This window comes from Anneissia japonica, unplaced genomic scaffold, assembly GCF_011630105.1.
Source record: "Anneissia japonica isolate Jap-2015-1 unplaced genomic scaffold, ASM1163010v1 scaffold1859_len985614_cov190, whole genome shotgun sequence".
Lineage (NCBI taxonomy): Eukaryota > Metazoa > Echinodermata > Crinoidea > Comatulida > Comatulidae > Anneissia > Anneissia japonica.
This window is the reverse complement of record NW_022694754.1, coordinates 176,854-182,599: the sequence shown is the minus strand read 5'-3', so window position 1 is coordinate 182,599 and position 5,746 is coordinate 176,854. Positions and strand designations below refer to the sequence as shown.

The following is a 5,746-nucleotide window of genomic DNA, read 5'->3' as shown; positions in this document are numbered from 1 at the left end:
AGGTTGTCAGCTCCTGCGCTGATTACCAGCAGCAACACTTAAAGCATATGGACCCAATAACCAGGGAAAAGAACTGCGCTTTATAACCTCAAGGAAGAGGCACATTATAAATGCCTATACCAGTACCAGGACATCCTTATTTGTTTTATCATTTTATCCACAATTTCAACAGAACTGCAAGCATGAATACAGAATGCCAAACTTTTATTGGTCATTGCAAAAGCAAATGTGCAATAAATTTCTTTTTTCTCAGCCGTCTATATAAAGATTTAATACACAGCATACAAAAAATGAAAAAATGATAGAACAAAACATTAACATTAAATCCATGCTCTGGAGGGAAAAAAAATTGTTGATATATTTGTTGATTTTTCTAAGACACAAAAAGCAGATTTGGCAAAAATCTGTGATTAATGAGCCTGTGTTAATGAAATACAGATTTTTAATTACAGTAGATCCTCGATTTTATGTACGGTACGGGACCGGAGGGCATACGTAAATCGGGGGATTCGTAAAATAGAGGTTGGGTTAAATTTGTGGTAACCTTTGACCTAATACGTACGTAACGCTCAATATACGTATGTATGAACGAACGATGTTACCTAGCTAGGCTAGACCAAGCCTCTAGGCCTACAATAAACCATGTGTTTAGTGTTTTTATTCATCACTTTACGATGTCATAATAAAGTGTTCAAATAAAACCGTGTGTCTAGTGTATTAATTCATCACTTTATATATTTTATTTAACTAAAGAACATGAAAATGTTGTAAGATTACCTATACGAGGTATAACTTGGGAATTCCCCTTCATGCCTATTTTAAACAACAGTGCTGTGGTGTTGTCTGGGCCTATTGAGACAAACTAAACCCATGTGCGCTGCACAACCAATTAGCGTTCGTGTACGTGAAACAGCAACCATGTGCGCTGCACTGGGCGAGCCAACCAATTAGCATTCGTGTACGAAACTATGCCTACTCAGCTCCGTGTAGAAAATTCGACCAGACAAGTGTTTCCATGGTTTGCCACACGAAGCTAAGGAGGAAAGCAATTATTTTGAGCACCATCAGTAGTTGTTCATCCCACTCATTTCACATGGTTTTAGATTATAACAACCTGGTATTAGACTCAATCAACGTTGCTGTTTAATGAAAATACGTTGCATTATGCTTTGTTTATTGTTATAGTTTATTGTTATAGTCTTTTTACTTATGGTTGCTCTGAAAAGGGCCGTTTGTTTTGAATATTTTCGGGGTTTTTGATGCCGTCATCGTCGATACGAGGCGTACGTAAAACCGAGGGTTCGTATAACTGGGGTACGTAAAAACGAGGTTCTACTGTACTTATAAACTGGTTGAAAAAGGGGCGTAACCACCCTTTAATAAGTAAAAAGATAATAAAAAAACGATTTATAAAAAAGGTACATTGTAGTTTGTTTAGAAAAAAGGTATAACACACTACAGGTCTACAGGCTGAGTGAATACAGCAATATGCACAAAACCAATGTTTTTGGATTAATCTATTCATTTATACTTTATTCATATAGGCAAATTGTGGTAATTTCTGAAGATCATATCTAAGCTACTCCTATGAGAAATCAGACTGGAATAAATACTTCAAAAACTTTAGTATAAATTTACCGTATAAAAGTGAGTTGTGATATGGATATTACTTCCTTTCTTGACGGGACCTACATTGGTAATTGTTGTGTTAACCTGAAATTAATTTACAATAAAACAGATTTATTATTAACACTGAATATTAATTGCGAAATGTTCGGAAAAACATTACCAATAATAGTGAAATCAGTAAAATTGATAACTTGAGGCCTAAGGTCTATACAAACATGAATCAACTTCACAGACGAGGGTCTAGATTGCTGGATATGGTACTTTCAGACTGAAAATTTTGAGATGACTGGGTGGGCTTCCCCCATCCCCCTTGAATCCCGGGGGGCACACTTGTATAGCAACCTTACGAGGGGGTGCAGCAGCCACTCTAAGACATTAGACACTTGCGCTACCTATTTTACTGAAAATTATTATGGACTTGAAGTACCATTTACCAAAATCCGGTGTCGCCGTTGAACTACTATTACGGCCATGTAACCTACCAAATTTAACTTGTACTGGTTCCCGATGGCGAATAAGACCACGGTTCTGTTTGTTAGCGATCTCTACTGTTTGTGGCCATGTATCAACGGTAGAATTAGGATTGAGGTTAGCAAAAAAAATTTCGCTAAAATCATGTGAAAAATTATGTTACTTCGACTTTAACTACCAATTTTACCTAGGTATTGCCCACACTTGTGCTACCAAGTCCTCGCAAATATACACTATACATGCTGAAAATCTTCAATAAATTTCCACACTTGTGCTACCAAGTCCTCAAAAATACCCCTGTAAATGCGGCACCTACCCGTATAGAATTATTTAAGAGTGAGCCCCCCACCCCACCCTTGAATCCACCACTGTAAATTCTAAATGAAATCTTCAACCTACTCTGTTACCAAGTATTATTGGGCAGATATTCCACAAACAAATTTGCAGGTGAGACTTCGGGAAATTTCTCCCCCTACCTAGGGGTATGGTATTCTATCCCCTACCCCCAGAGATTTTACTTCCTACATGCTCGAAAATGCATTCACGATCTGCATTATTCCCTTTTATATTTTATTTGCATTTCTACTGATCCATCTCTGATTTGACCATCCACTGTCAAACTGCTCCTCGACCGGTAATTTGACAATTGTTGTAGTTTTTCCATATTTTTATAGGCCTGTCACGCCAAAATTGGTACGGGCCAAAAATGGTCCAGCGGACAGATTTTAGCCACCAAAGTCGGACTACTTTTGGCTGCTAAAATCGGTCTACTGGGTTGATTTTAGCTGCTAAAATCGGTCCCCCTTGGATAAAATTTGTCGGCCTGGCCGTTTGCGTCCGCTGCCTGCTGGGTATAATTATGCTTCTCCCACACTTGAAAAATCTTTTGCAGTGACAGAATGATTTGTATAGCTTTTGTGGACCCGGGTGTGGACTCTGTTGTGGACAGTCAAACATACATGGTAATGCCTAGGCGACACACATCAGAATTTTTGGAGGCCGTGCTTGGCCTAAGTTTTTTGAGCCTAAAATGAAACACAAGTCTGATTTATTAGCTTTAAATATTCCATATTATTATGTGTGGTATTAGGTCATACAATTGTTTTTCTATTACATGAAAATAAAAGGGGTCAATAATTTTTTTTTTAAATGATTGTTCATTATTCTACCATTTTGTCGCGGCCTTATTTGAAATGATTGTTCATTATTCTACCATTTTGTCGCGGCGTTAGCCATGCACACAACCAAAACAAAACAAGATAAAAAATAAACTAAAGCGGACCAACACGATTTACAATCATATCGTTTTAGTTCTTTTCTAACTTTTACACCTAAGAGTTTACTAGGTGCGAAGAGCAAAAATAACATTCTAATTTTTGTCAATCAATTGCACACACAACGAATGAAAAAAAATATTATACGCCTATAACTATGAGATGAGATATTTATTGGCGCTAATGCACTTTCGCACCTAACTTTTAATTCTTAATTTTTTAATACTTGAATTTTCTTCTCAAAGTCACAACACATAATTATAAAACATTTTTACATGATTCAACCACTCATAAAGTACATTTTTTCAACAAAAAGATACCTTATAAATATAGGTTGATACAGGGTTCCCACGCTTGCTAGCATGACGAGCTGTACTTTTTTGCAATCAAGTAAGAAATTGCCAGAATGTCTGAGTCAATTCTTAAATTTTGAAACCATTAAAAGCCAGTCTTATAATTTTAATTGGAATTTTCCCATGAAACATCTGACAACAATATGTGGCATCATGCAAGTACCATCTTTTTGAACTTTCTTGTCGTAATCGAGGTTAATCGAACCAACTTTAATAGTTGTTTTTCTGGATTTAGGCCTAGGCCCTATTTTTCGATCTGTGTACGCATTTGGATCATTAATAATTTTTGAAGTATATTTTTCATGTGAACACATATAGTCAAAAAACAGCACCATACAATATAAAGAATGACATACAATACGGCAAATAGATAAGTTTTCATAAACGTTTAATCAAAAAACTTCACGCTGCAAACTCATTCTGGCAATTTCTTCCTGATTGCAAAATGGCAGCTGCTCGTCATGCTAGCGAACACAGATTCGCTGTACTTATTTGTGGGCTTATATGTTGAAAAAGGTACTTTGTGATTGGTTAAATCATGTGAACATGTTTGTTAATTATATGTTGTGACTGTGAGAAGAACATTGAGGTAAAAACATTAAGAATTAAAAGTTCTGGCAATTTCTTAATGATTGAAAAATGGCAGCCGCTCGTCGTGCTAGGGAACACAGATTCGCTGTACTTATTTGTTGAAAAAGGTACTTTGTGAGTGGTTAAATCAGGTGAAAATGTTTGTTAATTTATATGTTGTGACTGTGAGAAAAAAATTGAGGTAAAAAAACTAAGAAGTAGGTGCAAAAGTGCATATAGCAACATATTTATCTATCATTTGGTTAAAAACAAATTTGAACGACGATAAAAAATACAGTTTATAACTACTAAATAGATGCCGGACCGATTTTGGCTTTGTGGACTACATTTGGCAGGTAACGGACCGATTTTGGCCCCGGACCAAATTTTTCCTGACAGGCCTATATATCAATGTGTTCTGTCGTGAATTTCTAACTTTTTTGTGGATGTTTTTAGCGGATATTGGCCGAAGATGGCTTTCGAAGCATTAAATGAAATTGAATTGAATTGAATTATTTGAGAATACACGCATGTCACACGATTTTTTTCACACTGGCATTACGCGTCCTTTGATCTCACCCGACAAGCCCGTATAAAACATATCTACAGTAGTGCAATTGCAGCGCTTGATATACATGATATTAGGATGAAATTTGGAGTACTGTTGATGGAAAATTTTTAGTAAGAAGGTCACAAGTAGTATACTTAGGCCTATATATTTTATATAATACAGGCATTATATTTATGCACGAGATTTTGGTCCTTATGCGTTGAGAGATTGATACAGACCCCAACAAACGCCGCTGCGAGTCTCCCTCTCAGGAATGCGATAAGATCTAAAGTGGCAAAATTAATCTTGCTCGTTTGTAAGTCTAGGTATCATGCTGGAAATAATAATAATTGATCCAATTTTTCTTTCTTAACAAATGAAGAATTCTCATAAAATACACTAGGCCTACAATTTAAAACAACGCATTTCACTTTCACAGTCAAAACGAAATTAGGCCTACCTTTCTCTCACAGCTGCTGTATATCCTTCCTCATTAACTACTACCAGTGACTGTTGCAAACTGATCCTGCTTGGGGCTGAGGTGACAGTCAGTCTGTCGTTGTCTGGTATCGGATTCCAGAAGATGGCGCTATAGACGTGGCCTCTAAAAAAAATTCCCTCGAATGACCAATTTTCTGCGGCCCAAATGATCTTTTATTTTTATTAATTCGTTCATTCAATGTCAGCAATAAATCCATTGTAATGCACATAAACACCTCCTCCTAGGTGGGATGCTGGACTTGGTGGTAGGAGAGGTGCGTGAAAGAACATTTTTGAGAATATGGACCCTGAGTGCCCGGAAATTGCACTTCCCATCTTAAAAATCTTACCGACAATTATTTTTCTTGCTAACTAGAAATTGCAAATTGCAAGTGAAGTGCTGCGAAGTACAACTGCAT

General features: G+C 36.6%; 1 protein-coding gene across 17 annotated transcripts in view; it reads right to left on the bottom strand.

Moving 5' to 3' along the window:
• Positions 1–5,491, bottom strand: part of LOC117101231 — a 25,403-nt gene extending 19,912 nt beyond the window's left edge. For 8 of the 17 annotated variants that reach the window (XM_033241153.1, XM_033241158.1, XM_033241152.1 and 5 more), the window contains exons 1-2: positions 5,308–5,460; positions 1,639–1,713 (exon numbers count right to left, since the gene is read on the bottom strand). The gene's annotated coding sequence lies outside the window, so the exon portion shown is untranslated. Of the gene's footprint in view, positions 1–1,638; positions 1,714–5,307 lie in introns of all 17 variants that reach the window. The other 9 variants (XM_033241162.1, XM_033241165.1, XM_033241163.1 and 6 more) reach the window with 4 other exon arrangements.
• Positions 5,492–5,746: the final 255 nt, after the last annotated feature.